The sequence below is a fragment of the Thermobia domestica genome, chromosome 2 (assembly GCF_964235325.1).
Source record: "Thermobia domestica chromosome 2, izTheDome1.hap1.1, whole genome shotgun sequence".
Taxonomy (NCBI): Eukaryota; Metazoa; Arthropoda; class Insecta; order Zygentoma; family Lepismatidae; genus Thermobia; species Thermobia domestica.
Window position 1 is genome coordinate 247,553,647 of NC_137455.1, and position 20,509 is coordinate 247,574,155.

Below are 20,509 nucleotides of genomic sequence, written 5' to 3' on the forward strand. Positions count from 1 at the left end.
ACGGACAGTGAAGCGGTGGATAAACAAATTTCAGGACGGTGACGAAACACTCGAAGACGCACTACGTGCCGGAAGACCAACACATGTACAATACAAAGATTTTCAGGCAGTAATTGAGGGGAACAGTGACCAGACGTGTGAGGAACTGGGACTACAATTCAGAGTGAGTGGAGAAACCATTAGGCAGCAACTCCATCAACTTGGGAAGCATTATAAGTTGGGTCGATGGGTCCCACATGATTTGACAATGGGCCTGAAGGCAACGCGAGCAGACACCTGTGTTTCTTTGCTGTCTCGTCTGAGGAAGGAGACATTTCTGGACAGGGTGTTGACATGTGATAAGAAGTGAGTCCTGTACGAAGCTCCACGGCACCATCATCATTGGTTATCATCCCATGAACCGGTTCCCAAACGGCCGAAACCAGCATTGCACTAGAAGCAGGTACTCCTGTGTGTTTAGTGGACTGCTCGCGGCATCGTACATCGGGAACTGCTACCAGCTAGTCAGAGCATTAATGCAACTTTATACTGTCAGCAGTTGAGTTGTGTTCAAAGAAAACTCAAAACTCTGGGGCCAACACTTCTGAATCACAAAAGGGTTCTCCTGTTACAGGACAACGCTAAGCCCCACGTGGCTAGGTTGACCCGGGAGACCATTCTAGGCCTTGAATGGGAAACATATTGCATTCCTCATACTTCCCGGACATTGCACCGTCCAACTGTTCCATTCCTTAGACGATAACCTTCGAGGAAGCCAGCTCAAATCCCTTGTAGAAGTGCAATATGCACCTGATATCTTCTTCGCTTCACAGTCCACCAAGTTCTATCGCGATAAAATCCATTGCTTAGCAGAACGTTGGCAGAATATCGTCAATGCTGATGGGGACAATTTTTTTTATCTTCCAGGTACGTCTTAGGTGACATATCGATGCTCGAAGGTGGTGGGTGGAAAAGCGACAGAACTTTCTTGCATACCTCTATATAATGCTATATTAATATTCATAATAACTTGATACATGGAAATGCAAAATTACTCAAACTAATTGCCAAATTAAAGCAAAGCCTAAAAACTTCATATAATCCCCTTTGTAAAAAAAAAAAAAAAAAAAAAAAAAAAAAAGACTTGTTAAGTTGTTTTGAGAAGCAATAACCAAAATAGCTTCTTATAGAGATATACAGTATGAGAAGGAAGGAACCATTATTCTAACCATTTTTATTACAAAAATAAAAATTAACAGTGGCAAAGAAAGGAACGAATAGGCACCTATATTATCTACTTATTATGAGAATTCTTACTGCTTACTCGGTTACAAGTAGCATGTAGTAACAGCAGAAGTTTGTTGCCATTATTTGTTGTGAATATTTTTGAGTATCAATCTAGCTCTGTAGACTCTAGTTGCCTGCTGTATGTTAATTATTTTGTTATTCTGAAGCTATCCAAGGTCTTGTGATTAATGTCCTACATACTTCCTACTGATTGTATCAGAATAAATTAACTTCACTCTTGTCCTTGCTTCTTGAAACGAGACAATGGGTTTGATAGAGCTTTCTTTTCTTTATTAATTCTTGTCAAACATTTAATTCTAGTCATTGACGAGATCTATATTTTGCTTTAGGATTACTAAAATAATGTGCATCATATTTATTGTGACTTTAGTTGTATAATATTGCAGCGCAGTTGCTTTCTTTTATGGATGACGGGACGGTTGCTTAGTAGTACAGCGCTCATCTCTAATGTGAGGGATCGCTGGATCGATCTTCGAATTCGTTGTGGTCAATGTCATGTTCATAGTCTTCCCCAGTGTTTTCTCGTTTCCTCCTATATTCCACATATTCTTTTATAATCATCCATCTCCTTTAGCCTAGAGGACACAAACGTGGGACATTAAATTGAAGACTTTTATTTTTCTCTCATGAATGTATATGCGTTCGCCTATCATATTTCTGTTTTAGTTTATTTAGGTCAATATAAATTCTAATACCAGTAGGGCTTTCCAAATATTATTTTAGAAGTAGACTAATTTTTTTGTATGAAAACATCATATAATTGAAACAAATGTTCACGTAATTAAAGTTTAATTAATACTTTAGAATCTCTCCTTTCGAGTAACTCTATTGAATATAAGAATGAAACTTATTACAGAAATAACTAATACTTTCTGACCAAAACTTTATGTACTTATTTATTAAAATTAGAATAGTGTTACACTTTGAACATTCAACATTGTCTTTGACAGACACTCATCTCTTCTTTCTGTCTTTCATGTAATAGGTTAAAAACTCTTAAATTCAAATGTTTTCTTTCTTCTTCTCAAGTAATATAATAGAATTTTAAACAGTGTGATATTAATTGCAACATTTTTTTATGAATTGAGAGATCTTTGATTTGCATTGCTGACAAATGCTGAGATTATTTCATAATAAAATGCTTCAGTAAGACTTCCGAACGTAACATTCATAAATAGTAGCTTTGCGATGAACTCGCGTATGAACCATTCGTTCAGATCAAAGCAAGACGTTCGGATGAATTCTTCAAATGGCATCTTGTATGTATAACAATGGAATTACCTCTTGGGGCAAATAGCAATTAGAACAAAATTGATTTGTTGTATTTTCTTTCTTTCCTTTCAAACCTTATAATAATTATTAAGTGCTACTTTGATTTTATGTTGGGGGCCATTCCATATGAAATCACCAAATTTGAAACTAAAATGTGGCTCATATGTTTTAAATGTTATTCAAATTTTGTATATGTGTTGTGGTATTCAAACATAATACACCTGTATAATGTTCCAACTCTAGCTTAAAGGGAACTGCTGTAGGAGCCATTCGAAGTTTGGGGGGGGTGTGTGCAAAAAGCACCTAAGTCCACCTTCGACTTAAAGTACTGAAACCGCTAGATCTCTGGAGACAATGAAGCTATTTAAAAATGGTTTTCACTAATACAATCTTAGAATTTGTAGTATTTAAAACATTGTAGTAATGAACTACCCAAGTGGGGTTAAGCATATAAATTTCACCATCAAAGAGAAAAAAGAGAAAAAATAATGTCAAAATTTTGCAACTATTTTTGAAAAAGGCCCACCTAACACCAACCTCAAATTTTCAAAAAAAAAAAAGTAGCTCTGGTGTTCCTCTTTAACATATAAAAAAATTAGGAGGGCGTGTTTTGGTATGTTCAAGAAAAACAAATTATAACAATGTAAGTTTAGGGCGGATTTAGGCACTTTTTGTACAAAACCCCCAAATTTCCAATGTCTGTTTCCAATTTTCTGTGTTAAAAAATTATCAAGACTGAGGTGACTGAATAAATGAATTGTGCCAGAAATCTGAAACTTCAAGTACCATCGATGAAAGGACTCACATTCTGTCATTAGTTCCAAAATCATGGACGACTATGAATACCGTTGAAACATTTCAAACAACCGAGCATCTCGTTCGTAAAGCCCAGAAGATCAGAAAGAAGCATTGTATTTTAGCCAAACCTGGTTCTAAAAAAAGGATATAGTATTCCTGCAAACACCTTAATTTAGTCCCAGAATTTTACAACAGTGATGAAGTGCCCTGAAATGCTGGATTGAGTGTCAGTGTCAATAAGTATATGAATTCCACCATGAAAGAGAAAAAAGAAGAAAAAATAATGTCAAAATTTTTCAATTATTTCTGAGAAAGGCCCACCTAACATCAACCTCAAATTTTCAAAGTAATTAGCTCTGGTATTCCTGTTTATCATATAAAAAATATGAGTGTGTTTTATGATATGTTGAAGGAAAAAACATAATTTAAGTCTCATATTATTTAATTTTCTAGTAATACGATTTGCATGGCTAAGTATGTTCCTCTACAATGGCTGATGATTCTTATGAAAAAATAATACTAATAATAAAAAAAAACAAGTAGAAGCTCTTCCTTAAACGTAATTTATAAAGTTATTTTAAAACAATATGTGCCTATTACGCAGCCTATATAGTACTGTTTGATTTAATAAAAGAAACACTGAACAATAGTGAACTATCGTTATATAATACACAAATAACATTTACATGTTTGGTTGATTGTAAGCAATTTGAAATATTGAGCCTAAGATCTCTTATCGGCAATTTTAGAGAAGGTCTTCTCAGTAGCTTGAATTTCTTCTTCAGAAATGTTGTAATTTCTGCCAGTACCAGTTGAAATACTGGGTACTCCAATATTAACGATACAGTTTCGTATGAAATCCAGCATGTGCCAGGTGTTTTTGGCCAGAAAAATATTTTCGTGGGTCCATGGGGATGAAGGAAATTCACATTAGTCATGATGTTCCTGTGAACTCTCAACTATTTTTCCAATCCACCATTTCTCTTCAGAAATGCACGTAATAAATTGCTTACATGAAAGATTAATGTATTTCGATTCTGCTCAAGTATTTAAAGTGAATGTTGTCTTTGAAGAAGATATACGACTAACTTCAAGTTTCAACAGGCTGATGTGTTAATAATGATGAATTTCACCCGTCCCTTGCAACGTTATGGCTTTTCCAGTGTCTTTTGAAGCATCGGACAAAGGTTTCCAACATATTCCAGCACAAAAAGCGTTTGGTTATAGTTGGTAATTGTTTGACATTGGTTGTAGTTTGAGAAAATTCGAAGAAATCGGCAACACTAACAATCCGGTCATCCAGTGGCCTCTGTAAACTAGCATGTCTCGCTAGACATTTCAGCGTCTCAACTGTGCCATCGCAAAAACTTTTGCCGTGACTTGTGGCAAGATAGTTCCACTCACAAGTGAATCCAAAATCACTCATGCAGGCATAAGTTGACAAAAGTTTTTTTAATTATTTTTTATATAGTGTTTACGTCGGGCTGCTGTCCCATCTCCAAAGTAGATAACGTGTTTAATTTGAGGAAAAACATCGTTAACATACTTCAAACAAATAGCTTGGAAAACATAAAATGTAACTGTATCATGCTTCAACATATCACTGACACAACATAATGAAATATTTGATAACAGAAGTTACAGGATCTCTTAGGATGTTGCATTTAAAAAGATTAGAATGTTGCACAGTTGAGTAGATTGTGGGTCCAGTGCTACTCTTAAACTTCATCTTGAATAATACAGGAATAATTTTCAGCAAAATCAACTATAATCGAACAAAATCAGCAACGATCTCAAAATCTATATGGAAGTTAACTCAGTTCAAGATTGTGAACTGTTGCAAGCAGATCTACGTCACATAAGCAGTTGGTGTAAAAATAATTATATTGAACTAAATGCTAACAAATGTAGTGTAATGTAGAGACCTGCACGGGCGGGCCGACTTTATTATTTCTTTGGGCCGGGCCGGGCCGGGCTTGGGCGGGCCGACACTGATTTCTCTTCAGGTCGGGACGGGCTGGGGCCGATTAATTGCAATTCTTTAATAATTATTGACATTCGTTAAACGATAATTAGAATAAAGGCAAATGTTGAAGAAGTATGCCCGTGAAAAATGTTACAAAATGAAACTTCTAGAATTTATCGGGCCCGGGCCGGACTTGGGCCAAGAATTTTAAAAAACTTATCGGACCGGGTCGGGCTCGGGCCGAAAATCTTCAAAATTTTCGGGCCCGGGTTGGGCCGGGCCGACGTGCATTCGGGCTGGATTGGGCTCGGGCTGAAAAATTCGGCCCGTGCAGGTCTCTAGTGTAATGTCATATACCAGAAGACAGTCCTATATTTCATTTGAGTATGTAATTAATGAACAGCCACTATTTAGGAAAGATGTAGTCAAAGACCTAGGCGTGTACTTTGATCCGAAACTAAAGTTCAGTGTCCTTATTGAACATATTACCAACGAGGCATTTCGCAATCTAGGCTTAGTCATAAGGTTAGGTAAAGAATTCGAAAATATCAATACTTTGAAATTATACTATGCGTACGTACACTCAAAGCTTGAATATGCGTGTACAATTTGGGATCCTCAAACCAGTAAAAATAAGTTCATGCTCGAAAAAATCCAAGCTAAATTTCTGAGATTTTTAATGTTTAAGGATATAGGTTTCTATCCAAGTAAATTCAGCTCCTCTACCCTGTCTAATAACCATAACATGTTAGCGCTGGAACAAAGAAGACTTGCAAATACTCTTTTATATTTACATAATATTTTGCATCCGAAAGTCGATTGTCCAGAAATTGTATCCAGCTTAAACATACTGTATAATGAAGCAATACGCCAAATAAGAAAACAACTAATATTGGTAATCAACACATTATTGGGAATATTATGTACTTTACTGTAGTAAGAATTATGTATAGTCCGAACACTGTAATTGGGATCTATCCTGTTGTGTTTTATTTAATAAATAAATAAATAAATAAGCATGATTTGTCATCCAAAATCTCTATTGTGTGTATTTGAAATAGTTGCTCTGGGATTTGACTATGAAGTGATGCTGCGCTAATTTGTCATTTTATTCCTACCAAAATCTAAATGAATTCGTCTGTATCTTTAATCATTGTCTCCATTTGGGTTCTGTCAGTTTGAATCCATTGTTTGTACTTATATCTTCTGAGTAAGCCAGTTCTTTTAATGCACGAACGAGATACTCGGTTGTTTGAAATGTTTCAATAGTTTTCATGGTCGTCCATGATTTTGGAACTAATTACAGAATGTGTTTTTTTTTTTTTTTTCAGCAATGGTACTTGAAGTTTGAAATTTCTGGCACAATTCAATTATTCAATCACCTCAGTCTTGACAATTAGAAACGTTTTCAGCACGGAAAATTGGAAACTGACATTGGGAATTTGGGGGTTTTGTGCAAAAGGTGCCTAAATCCGCCGTAAACTTACATTGTCATAATTGTTTTTTCTTGAACATACAAAAAACAACTCCTATTTTTTATATGTTAAAGAGGAACATCAGAGCTACTTATTTTAAAAATTCGAGGTTGGTATTAGGTGGGCCTTTTTCAGAAATAGTTGCAAAATTTTGACATTATTTTTTCTTCTTTTTTTCTCTTTGATGGTGAAATTACTATGCTTAACCCTACTTGGGTAGTTCATTACTACAGTTTTAAATGCTACAAATTCTAAGATTGTTTTAGTGAAAACCATTTTCAAATAGCTTCAATGTCTCCAGAGATTTAGCGGTTTCGGTATTTTAAGTCGAAGGCGGACTTAGGTGCTTTTTGCACAAAACCCCCCAAACTTCGAATGGCTCCTACAGCAGTCTCCTTTGAGGTAGAACTGTAAAATTTGGTAGGTGTGCTATGTTTGTATACCACAACATTTGTACAAAATTTGAAGAAAATCTAAAACACATGAGCCACCTTGATTTGTTGATTTTATACGAAATGGACCTGTTATTTTATTTGAAATAGCTTATTCTTTCTGAAAGACTTTTTGCCGTCTGAACAAAGACGCTCATTTCTTATGAGTAATGAGAATTTAAAATTAGCTATTTGCTCTGAAACTAAATGACAGATATAGTATTACCACCTTTACAACTTTCTCGTCGCAAATCCGCATGAGGGGACTTTGAAATAAAGTTCATGCAGACACAAATTACAAAATTAATGAAAAACATACAGTAATTTCTTAATTTTGTTTATGGTAGTTGACTTACAATAGGAAGAGATTGTATTTTATCTTTGGCTTGAATAGCTACATAAACATCATATTCTTTTGAAAGTCATAGTACAATACTTTTTCCTAAGTCAGATTTTATTCACGTTCTGTTATTAGCAAGTGGAATATTTAGGGGGTTTGGTTCTGCTGCCCACTTTCAAATTCTTTCCGAGTTTTCTTATAAAACAGTAGTTTGCAATTAACTCTTCTTCAAATACACTTGATTTCTAATTATTTGCCTAGATAGCAAACAGAATATTCCGTATTCAAGTCAAAGACACAAGAAATAGCAGACAATAAACTGTGGAATGAAGAACAGGAAATGAAAACTTATTTTCCACTACATTTGTATACTGATCATAAACACACATTATATATGTATATGTAATATATGTAAATGAAGAGATCCAAGGTCTGTTCAAGGCCCAAGGTCCAAGGAGATTTGGTCAAGGCACGTTCATGTACCATTTTGTCCACTGTAAAGTACAATCAAATACCATGTAAATTTGAATGAACCTCAAGTCCTCCTTACATCCGCACTCTTCCTTCTTTTCTTTAGAAGTACACAATAACAATACACGAATTGTGCATCTCGCTAGTCTAATGACTATTGTGTGTGCCTTTAACGCACGAGATTCCCAGTTCGATTCCCCGTGGGAAAGCATGAACGCATTACAGTGGTTCAGACCTCAAACAATATGTCTCACCCTGTATTTCCTTGCTGCTGACAAAGAACTAAACAATCGACTAAATACAAAACCAATTTACAAATCAATGTCGAATACTTTCATTTAGCAAAAATACTAATTTTAATGGGACTCAAACATTTCGCACCCCAGAACGAAATGACAGCATATAGAAAATACAGACGTTTTGTTCGCTAGGAACAATTAAAGAATGAAATTATTATGACAACTGTTTAGAAACAGGAAGAGGAACCTCGTAATAAAAACGTCCTTCACGATAACGTTATCTTCCAAAGCATGTGCTTTGTTTATCCTCGTAATCGCAGACAGCATGGCGGCGCTGCAGTCAATTCAGCCACGCCTGAAGAGTGTCCTTCACTATTATACTCGCTTTCCCCTTCTTTCGTTCCCTTGTTTTAAACATTTTTAGACATGTTTGTATCTAAATACAAAGAAAATAACTACATCATCACACGAAATACTTGCACTAAACATATCTCAATAATTCTGGCAAACAAATTAATTCTACTTTCAGAGGGAAAATATTAAATGTACTGTTCTACAATCTACGCAAAGCAACTGAAAAATTTTCTTTGCATTATACATTGCTGATGATATTAATTTCGATATATTTATACTTGTACGCAGAGATTCAATGGGGTATCACATGGATATATATATACTTTTAGTTAGCATTATACTCATCTGCTACTAGAGTGCTTCCGTGTTGCAGCATGGTTAACGCGCTGCTTTTACTGCGCGTGGTTCCTGATTCGATTTCTGCTTGTGTACTGAACTTCTGTGTGACTGAACATCGTGAGGATGCTAGAAACGTACTGATTTCATTAGTAGCGCTAGAAATCTATGAACTCATCTCATTTATCCTATTAAAAGCTGTTCGGTCTACCACAGCCCATCATTGTCTGTAAGGACCCTGAATATCTTTCTTCTTTTACTTTTAATGTATGAAATGAATCGAAAGGAATTTCCCATGGCTAATTTTCGTTTCGTCATTTACTTGCTCATTATGCAATTGATATGTAGGATATAAATTATCAGCGCTTAAACAAACATGACTTACACCTAGCTTTATCATACGACAAATAAACATGACTCCGAAATGTAGTTATACTACTTCAGAGCATTTATCCAACGAAACGTTCAAGGGTCTCATTTGGAGAGGGCAGGGAAAGCAATTGCTCCTCTGAGTTTGAGAAATTCATACTCTTCAATCGATTGCATATTAATATAGTAGTAAAACACGCGAATCTCTTATGTCGATGGATCTTGCCCCCTCCCGATAAAATTTGAAATGTCGCTTCTGGAAGCGTAACTGACAAATAATTATTGATAACCTATTTCCTTTAAGAAAATTTTAGCACTCCAGCACAAGGGCGCCGATTTCTCTGTAAATTTGGGGGGGGGGGCATTCAGATGCAGAAGGCATATATGAGGATTTTAAGACAAACTATGCATTCAAATTATGTCAAATATTGTATATTCATAAATACAATGCAGGGGCCCACATGTGCTTGGGGGCCGCCCGCGCCCCCTGGAATCGGCGCCCTTGCTCCAGCAGAAAAAAATATTTGGTTTGCAGGCCTACACGAAAGGTCTTGTAACAGAAAGAATATACTTCTAAATTTCATTTAAGTTTGGTGGAATAATTTGGTACTAATTCCACGTTAAACTACACTCAACGCCTCATATAACCTAAATGTAGAAAACGGAAGTTGTGCTCCAAAGTGCAATTTTTAAGGCTGTCTACGAATGAAAATAGAACTTCTTGAAAGATAAATAGATAGTTTCTTTATTTTTTTCTGAACAAAGCAGTACATAAAATATGTTATGTCATATGAATTATTTGGTATAAACATTCAGGCCATGATGAAACTAAACTAAGTTTTCACTTCGTATAGGAACGGCTTTACAGCACAAAGCTACTTGTGTTATCCTACAGAACAATCTTATACAAACAAACGGAAGATATTAGCACGAACACAGGAAATAAAATGTATGCGGGAAGATGAGTACCATCTGCTTGTTTTTCTTCTATGAATTCTGTCATTACAATATGTAAATTACAACTCGAAATATTCTTCACTTATTTTTGCTATATCAGAGAAATTATTTAAACAGATGTACATACATAGATGTAGATCCATACATTCTGTGTAACTAGTATTAGCAACCCATCCTTAACTCCTAACAGGATATACAATGTCGTAAAAACTGCTCTAATGTTGATATGTGTCAAATACTTTATTTATATGCTACATTGTTTGGCAATGGTTTATTTCTTCCTAAATTCTTTAAGCATTAAGAGAAACGTTTAAAATTATTTCCTACACTTCTCTCACTAGACACCTCCGCACAAATAGTTTTCTCATTTTTAGTGAGATTAGATTCTTAAGAAATACAGTGCCATAATCCCCAAAATTTATGGAACAAGTAGCAGTGTCAAACCTACACCACGTGAAAGAGTTTCATATATATGTCGCGATATTTTCTCAATTAATACTGAAACTGAAAGTGTTCGTATATTTCTACCATTTCCGATTTCAATAGAAAAATTAAAGTGGTGATGGAATATATGTATTCTTGCGACGCTGAACCTCTTGCGTTCTAGATGTCATTTTCCTGTGTGCGTACTGTAATACCGGTTTCATTTCCACTGTCTATACCGTTATATAGGGCATAGTTATTGTGTTCGCGTGAGGAAAGCATTCACATTACTGACAGAACATTTATCTGCATTGTGGAACATTTGGACTGAAAAGAGAATCCTGATGTTCTGAAGGAATGTTATGCTGCTTCAGGTTGGCAACACTAACCGGAGATCAAAGACAACGTTTTTTCCCTTTTTCGATCTCGAAGTTGCTAATTGTTTATAGCCAAAATAAACACATATGTGTTGTAATTGAATGTTCCCTTAGACCTGCCTCTATTGAGACAACACATTTTTTTTTTTTTTTTTAACTAAGTCTTACCTTGCATCCACTAACACATTTCATCATTTCCAGAATTAATACGACCCTTAATAAGGGAATACGTCTGCATGATATCCACATGGATGTCACTGGTACACAAGGGATTAATTACTACAGAAAACAACTTTTCGCTACATGTTAATGTTTTAAGACACATCATCCACTTCTGGTTTTAGTAGAGATATTAGAGTGAAGACGGCGGAACACATTCTTGAGAAACTTAATTGATCACAGAAAACACCTTCTCGGTATCTATAATGGTTTTTATTCTATGGTGATCATCATTAAACCAGGAAATTGTTGTAAGATTTGAAGTAAGATTTGAAGCTTTCCTGGCGGCGTATATGATAAAGTTCTTCTCGGGCAATCAGCCAGGTGAACACTGGTGGATGGGCCAACGTTTCGAGAGCTGTCATCGTTCTCGTCATCAGGGCAATTATGTAGAGATCAGCGGATATAAGTAATATATACTCTGGGCTGGAGAAAATGCTGGTTCCTGATTGGCTGAATCAGGAAATTGTTGATTTTCTTCCTCTTCCGGTTTTAATAGATTATAGTCGAGAAGGAACATATATTCCTGAGAAACTTCATTGATTGCAGAAAACAGCTTCTCGCTATGTTGCCGTTTGAACTCTATAATGATCAACTTCAAAACCGGAAATGGTTGATTTATACCATTTCCGGTTTTAATAGAGCTAAGGATGGAGATGAAAAGTATTATGGCGTTGTTTAATCAATTTCAGAGCACTGCTCTCTATCTTTTACCGTTTTTATTCTATAACGATAAACGTCAAAACTGGAAGTGGTTGATTTCTGCCATTGCGGCTTTAGTGGAGAGTTAAGGATGGAAAAATGAAATGAAATCATTTACATCCTACGGTTACGCCGGCTAGGCTAAAGGAGACAATGATGATGATAAATTAATGAAATGGTCGAATGAAGAAAATTGAAAGAAACGGGAGAACCCCGAGAAAACCCACGCACACGGTGTTTGTGAGTTAAGGATGTAGATGAATGTAGGAATGTTTCTCGCTATCTGTTACAGTTTTTGCTCTATCGTGATCAATGTAAAAACCGGAAATAGCTTATTTATACTATTTCTGGTTTTCTATCACCTTCATCAACGAACTTGATTTCTAATTTTTAACGCTTTACATTCTGACCAAATCTGCTCTGATGATTCAGCAATTACCTTTCAGATTTTTGTCTCCCACACGGACGGACGAACAGACAGACAGGGTAAATATATAAAAAAGGTTTGATAAACCAAACTCATTAAACACTCACTAAAATATTATTTACTTATACTAGCAAAGTTTCAGATGGTGCCGAATTCAATTTTTACACTGAAACAGAATATTAACAAGAGGAAAATTTCGAAGAAAGTCGGTCAGGACATATATTAAAGGTACAACTCCATATTTGTCTAGCGGGACTAAAAGAAAACCCATTCGGATGATTAGTCTCTGGATTCTAACCCGGGACTTCCCGCTTGCGAAGTGCAAATGATAACAAAAACAGCCCGTCTATTTATCTTCATCGTAAGTCTTCTTATCTATAATATCAAGTGATTGACATACTACTAAGAAAAAAAAATACATGTTATTAGATCTTACAGGCACGCCGATAAACAGATCTAGAAAAATATGTCCTCCAATTTTTTACTGACCTTGTAAACTACGCCAATCAATGCCTCCAAAAACATGGTATCTAAAACTTTACATTACCTATCTCCATTTAAAGTTTACAAGCTGCAGTTCTGCAAGTATTCATTTTGACACTCTTGTAAATCCTAGAAAACCCTAGAAATCCCTAGAAAACTCGTGAAAAATATATTGTTCACTTTTTCACTGGAATTGATTGTTTGGTTACAGGACGTTAGATCCCTTTTCAGCTACAAGGTATATTAGAGAGATCCAGTTGACTCTCGCCGGATATCAAACCCGGGAACGTGCGTACACGAAGCATTTCCTTACGGACAGTAGCGGAAAAGGTGATAAATTATCCAACCTACGAAGAATAGTTTAAAATATTATCTTAAAAATTGTCGGATGTCTACAGATGAATAGCCCTGTGATGAAAGCATGAAAACTTAAGATCTTGAATACGTAATATTACCGATTCTAATTAATAATTCGTTCATTATTTAGCTCCTAATTTCTAGTTTGTTATACATACTTTTGAACTGTAAGGATGAGGAACGACCAGTTTTTTTTGTATACGTCATATCCAGAATTTTAATAACTTTTCTGAAGGTTGAAGGAAAAGGATTCAGCAAACAGAACGATATTCCTCATTCACACCAGAGATGCCTAAAAAACTATTTTTAAAATTCAAATGTAATTCAAATGTAGTGGTAGTTATTGCTGCATCCGCCGTCAGAAAATCCTGGATATGGTCATATATATATATAGATAGACAGATAGATATAGATATAGATATATGCGGATCCAAGGGAGCTATAGCTCTCCCCCCCTTGACGCTCAGGTATACACTGGATAAAATGGACTTCAAAATGGACTATAGTTTAGTCCCTCCCTTGATCATATCCTGGATCCACCACTATATATACTAAAAAAAAGTTTCTTTTAAAAGGGGTATCGCATCGTAGTCTGCTACACAAATTCATAGAATTGTAATGCAAACGAAAAATACTCATCGAAAAATGTGATGTACCAATGCTCATAATTTATTATCAAACGGAGCAAACTTGTACAAGAAAACAGCATAATATAGTTTTCCACTCATGATAGAAGCGTTCTCTTTTGGTTTCAGTAGTAATAATAAATATCGCCTCAGAAACCCGACGCTTTCTTTCTTGATCCATCTTTTGATTCTCATAATGCATGGCAATCCACTACGTAGACACCATAATACTTCAGACTGGTCGTACAATTGATATTTTGACATACAGAAATAAAGCGCATGAATGGGCTCTCGAAATTCAAGACCTCATCTTACTGTTCGCAAATTAGTTAACTAGCGAAAACATGGAACTTTAGCATTACCCCTTTTCTCTACTGTTGCTGCAAGTTCTGGAGTACGGTAAGTTATTTCATAACATGGACCACAAATAATATTTAGCTACGTCCTCTTACTTTTCATTGTAATGACGAAAGAAAAGTAGTGATCGGTTCACAAATTTTAAAAGAGAATGGAAAAATAAACCTAATCTGGATATAATTGGTTAGAGTAGGAATTAGAAAATTAATGCTTGTACGAAATTAAGCTGTGTTTTTGTCACAAACATATAAGTTTACTTTCAAGGCTACGTAATGTCAATTTCGTTTCTTGATAGCACTACAGATTCAACACTGAAAAAACAGCTAACCCATATGCACTGATTGAAAACCAGATACCACTTCAGGCAATCTGTAGAAAGACAAAGTTAGTACTTTAAAACATTTAATTACTTTTCCTCTATTTCCTTGTCATTGTCATATTTGTTTGTTCTATACAAATATTGTTAGATTTTATTATTCCATATCCACATAAAACTGTAAAATAAACAAATAATTTCCATTTCGATTGCTGCCGAAAATGCTATACAAAAATTATAAATTGCGATGCCAGATTCTATTTCCGGTGGAAGCTCACGTGATTCGGATCCCACGTTAAACTGTAGGTTCATATCTAAAAAATGCATCGGTGCTGAACAGGACGCTAAACTCATTCAACAATCTCTTTCTTGCTTGGACAATATAGAAAAAAAAAAAAAAAGAGAGAGAGAGAGTAATTCACATATCTCCAAAGTCATTTTTGATGCACTATACGAATTCTATCAAAGACTTCAAAGTTACAAAATGAACTCTACTAAGTTCTTCTGCTTCACAATTTGTCGGAATAAATAATTGTTCTTTTACAAAGCTGATTAGCAGTTTCTTTAACATACAAATGTCGCGTTAATTGAGATATTACTCACATTTGCTATATAGTTTCTACAAAAAAGAATGATGTTAGTAATAATATAATAATTCTTTTATTTAAAAATATATAGAATTTTAACTTGAATTCATTGCTTATTGTTCACTTATTAACTCGATAAGACAGTGCACTGCGGTAATTACAAGCATCAAAGTAAACACACACAATGTTTGTTTTCTGTCTTATCCACTTAGCAATGAGGTTCATGTATGTACCGAATTAATCAACTTCAGTAGGTACATAACATTAACAAGTTTGATGGTAGTCTAACGCAACGCTACGATAAGGATGAACTATCATATCGATTCTATTGAGAATGTTATTTTCATTTTTTCTCTACAGATCACAAGATATGAGTATTTTGAGCCAACAATTTTTTTCTTTTTTTCTTCCACCTACACAAAAGATTTCTTTAAATAAGGATGCTCCACTTCGAAAGTGGCTTCTCATTATCCTAAAAGCATTTCTGCCCATTAAAAAACGCCAAGCAGGCATTTTTTCCCGCTTTTCTATTTTTTAATGCTTACATTCTGGTTGTTTTTCTTAATTCTCTTATCTTTCTCTCTCACACTCACAATACACCTTTATTTGATTTTCTTCCGTCTTCTTCCTGTATTCTGTTCTTCTCCAAGTTTCGTTCCCTCAAACTCTAAAAAGTAAGGAAATTAAAACCTTTGGAAAGTTTCTTATTCGAATCTTCTATTCCCAATAGGATCAAGTTCTTTTTTTAAAAAAAAAGAAGGAAAGATACTTGAAACTGTAAATGTAAGCAGCAATTTACAAGAGCTTTTCCATTCCACCGTAACAAAGATATTTCCTTTTGCCGTTAAAATAAAGCGACGAAATACACTTCCTTTTTGGTCTCAAATAAAATAGGTCAGAAGTTCCTTTTTTTAACATCCAAATACAATAACTTGTTGCAAAAAAAAGAAACGAGCTACTTTAAAATAGCTACTTTAAAATACAAGGTTGAGGGTGCTTTCAATTTTGCAAACTTATTTTTAAAAATATATTATTGTGGGGTCCATAGCACTCATCCTATTCCTGAAAGATCTACCAGAGCGGCCTAATCATGGTATGAAAATCATATAAGATACTTGAGGACACAAAGATGTGCACTTAGATTTCTAATAAATTTTACAGCACATATTCAATTTTATAAAATTATATTAGGAATGGTTGTGTCACATATTATTTGTATTAAGGTATTTAACATTTTCGTATAACTTATGGTTCGTTTTACTCGATACGAGTATTGTTCGTATTGTTTATTGGTTGATTTTTTCAAGACATTACTGAAGCAATACATCCAAATTAGTCGAAACTGTTTTTCTAATGCGGTGCTCAGCTATAGGGCTGCCCATGTTATGATAGTTGACGAGATTGAGCTGTTCCATAGAAACAGTTATACCTTTTTAAACATGACATCAGTATCATAATACCTTTTTGAGACAAGACAGCCACAACTCTTTGTTTCGCAGCTAATCTACTTAGCTAAGAACACTGATCTTGAAGGGATGACTTAGAACATTATACGATTTAGTCTAACGATCCATAAAGAAGTAAATATTTCTTTCTTTTACATTAGTGAGGAAACATAATTGTGTATACATACAATATTAAAAAGGGTACACTCGTAGGCTTATGATCGTACAAACTTTTTTTTTAATTGGGTAAATGTAGTTAGTATATGATTTCTACCAGGGATCTTTCTGCACCGGATCTCGCTATCCCTTAATTCAAGTAGCTCCACAACTGCCTCTCCATGCTACGTCAACACCGAAATTAATAATACGATATACGATATAATAATAATTTTAAAAAATAACAAGGAACCTTCAAGTAATTGACCACACGACTGCCTTAAACTTGAAAGAACCTTATATAACATAGGATAAAAACACTAGTTTTATCTTATACAAAATAAGAAATACACTAGTTTCAAACTTTCAAAGCAAATTCAACAATTAATTTGATTAATTTAATTAATTAATCAACACTTGGATTAATTTGACCGAGCGTCATCTCATATTGCACTTAACTAACTGCGCCTGTTTCATACTAAACAAATGAACACGGTATTATCATTACTTTAACCTTATATACATCGGGACAGCTTTAAAGGGCTCTTTCCCGAACCACTGCTTCTTTTCACCCCCACAACCCTCGGTTAGTCCTCGCGAACGTGTAAGCTGTCACTGCTCTCATTGTTGCCGTACTTCCGATCCAATTGTGTACTTAAAGTCCGGCAAAATAAGGAGAAAGCTTTCCTCCTATTCTCAGTTAACAACAAAAATTAAAAAAAAAAATCAACTAGGAAAAAGAAATCGAGGCAACATTGGTTTTTAGCCAGAAAGGATCATAAATCTCTACCACGTGTCGCGGAGACTAGTTAGCGGAAGGTTTAGAGGGGTGGACAGGGTTTTCAGAATTCTTGGAAAAAGAGCCCTCTCTTTCTGTCCCAATGTATAACATTCACATCTTTCCATGGCTTTCACCCCATAGCAGAACATGCCGCGATCTGCGATGTGATCGTAGAAAATTTGCTGCGCCTGTGCAGAAAAATTACTAGAAGAAAAAAAATAACCAACAGAAAAGTATGAAAACATGCCTGCTATGTGTAGGTGTCTTAAATGCACGGACAACTCGCATAAATATAATTTGACCTGTTTTTTTTTCTTTTCATTTTTTACGTTGCATAAAGTGTATTTTTAATAATCACAAGTGTTTCTTGTGCAGCAAAAATTTGCAGAATTCCTGCAGAACTTTTTTTTTTTACTTACAAAAGCTCATCGCAGACAGACAAAGAAAGCTCTGCCATCGGGGGCTTTCAAACATATTCCATTTTTAAAAGTAACTAGCAGCGTTCACCCCGCTTCGCTGCGGTCACCCCGGAACGCAATAAACGTTGTTACTTAGATAATTTTTACTTTTTCGCTTTCAAGTGATATGATAAAAACCATAGAAGATTGCAGTAAATGTTAACATTATATCGCCTGTCATTTATGTTAACCCGCCCCGCTTCGCTGCGGTCACCCCGGAACGCAATAAACTTTGTTACTTAGATAATTTTTACTTTTTCGCTTTCAAGTGATATGATAAAAACCATAGTAGATTGCAGTAAATGTTAACATTATATCGCCTGTCATTTATGTTAACCCGCCGAGTGACACGGTCATGCGGGTTGCATATAAATACGTTTATTTTTACCTATGATGAACTAACAAAGGATTTGTACGTTATGGACACTTGAATGGTCAATTATCTCAAGACACTGGTAATTAAAAATTAAAGTGATATGATAAAAACCATCTAGGGTCCAAATCCTAATAACCCCCCAAAAATGAAAGAAATTGGTTCAGCCGTATTAGCGTGATGAGGGAACAAAGGATTTGTGCGTTCTCTTTTATATATATAGATAGAAGATAGTTTTGTTTCTGTTTTGTTACTTTTACTGCTTCGCACATACCCTGGGAGTTATACAACCCAACACAGTCAGACGTACAATGGGTTGTCTATATTTCAATCAAAGTGGCGAAAGTTTCCGGCACCATTCAAAACTGGAAATTATCTATGACAAATTGTCTTGACGTCTCATTTGCTCACTATTCCCTTCTAAAATTCAATTTTATTCAACTGCTTCGCAGATACGAAGTACAGTTACCCTATTTCCGTGTTTTCGGTTTGTTTCTGCTTCACATAAAAATATTTTTTTTTTAAATAATACGGTTCTGCCTTTTTATTTTTTTTATTTTTAAGAAAAAGCACTAGGAGTTTGCTATATTACGACTTCCATAGGCGTATTTATTTTATTACTTACGGATAGGGACCTGAATTTTTCGTTTTACAATAACAACAAAAAGCGAAATAAATCTTACAAATACATCTAGGAATATTGGAAGAAAAGTTTAACGCAATATTTGGATCGCGAAATAATACGAATATGGACAATTTGTCGCAGTAACATCGAATTTTACCTAATACAAGAATAAAATTGCGAAATACCAATATTCTGTTAAAAATCTAGTGTCTCAAGAGTTCCTCAACACCTAATGAAATCGTATGTTTATCTAAAAGACATTGTGAAGGGATTATTTGAGAACAAAAAACATGTTAATCTTCTGAAAACTCTGGGTGCACTTAAAATTGTAGGCTACATAAAGTTTCCTGCTTATGCTATTTAAACTGTATTAAGACCTGTTTCCAACGTAGACTGAGTATTTTTCTTTCTCGGAGTGCAATATTGTGGTGACTGTGAGAAGACAAAATATCTTTCAGAACAAATTGTGAAAGTACTAACAATTTTGTCTTTCGAGAAGTAAGTACAGGATAGAAACTACAGGTTCGGTACAAAGTGAAACTTATAAAATGTATTCATCTGAAGGAAAAAATCCATTTAAAAAAATAAAAGTGCAATATTTCTTTGTGACTGGAGCACCTGTATTGATGCTTGTTCAGCGTCAAAATACTTTTTTATGAGCCACGGAAAATTATTTTTTCGCGACAAATAACACCGAATTCGCGTACAAAATAAAACCAAATTTAAGGGGAAAATAAAACGGAAAGTTCAGGTCACTACTTATGGATGATAAGATGAACGAATAAACGCTGTTTCCTGCATTCCATTCATTGTCATCTGCCTTCGCTTATCGTATAAACGTTTTAACACAACCCGAGTGAGGATACGTCTCCAAATAATCTTTTAATGCTGTGAGACTTTAATCAAATTTGGACTGGGTGTTTCCAAGATAGATACAGTATTAACCTAATAATAAAAAGACGATAAATTAATACTAAATGTGTTATTCTCTCTCTCAAAATAAATGATATTCTTGATTCTAAGTGTTGAATGTACATTTTGAAACGCGCTTAATTAATGTTCATACACGCTATGTTAATTCAAATGAAAACATGATTTGAATACCGTCATTTCGTCATCAGCTGCCCACTGTAAGTTGCATTTAACTACATTAATCCAACCACTAGTAAAATTCGTCGTTCTAAGTTGTACGAGAAACAAAACAGAGAATCAGAAAAGCAAACAGGGAGAGAAAAAAACGAGAAGTCAAATGTAAACAATCAATGTACAGGCAAAAGTCACATTCACTCGTCCAACTAGAATAAATATATCAGTCACAACACGCACACGGCAAGGTCACAGGATAATTAGGAGCAATATCTGTAAAAATATCCTTTTAAACCAACAATATTTATCTAATCTACATACAAACAAAGAGTTCTGTTTCCGATAACTAAATTGTGTATAAAAACGGCATTTTCTAAAATAAAAGAATTCATTTTATTAACAACGCACACATATTT

General features: G+C 34.8%; 1 protein-coding gene across 1 annotated transcript in view; it reads right to left on the minus strand.

Annotated features, from left to right (window-relative positions):
• Positions 1 to 20,509, minus strand: part of LOC145678427 (semaphorin-1A-like) — a gene marked incomplete in the record, with an annotated part of 854,086 nt that overhangs the window by 611,199 nt on the left and 222,378 nt on the right.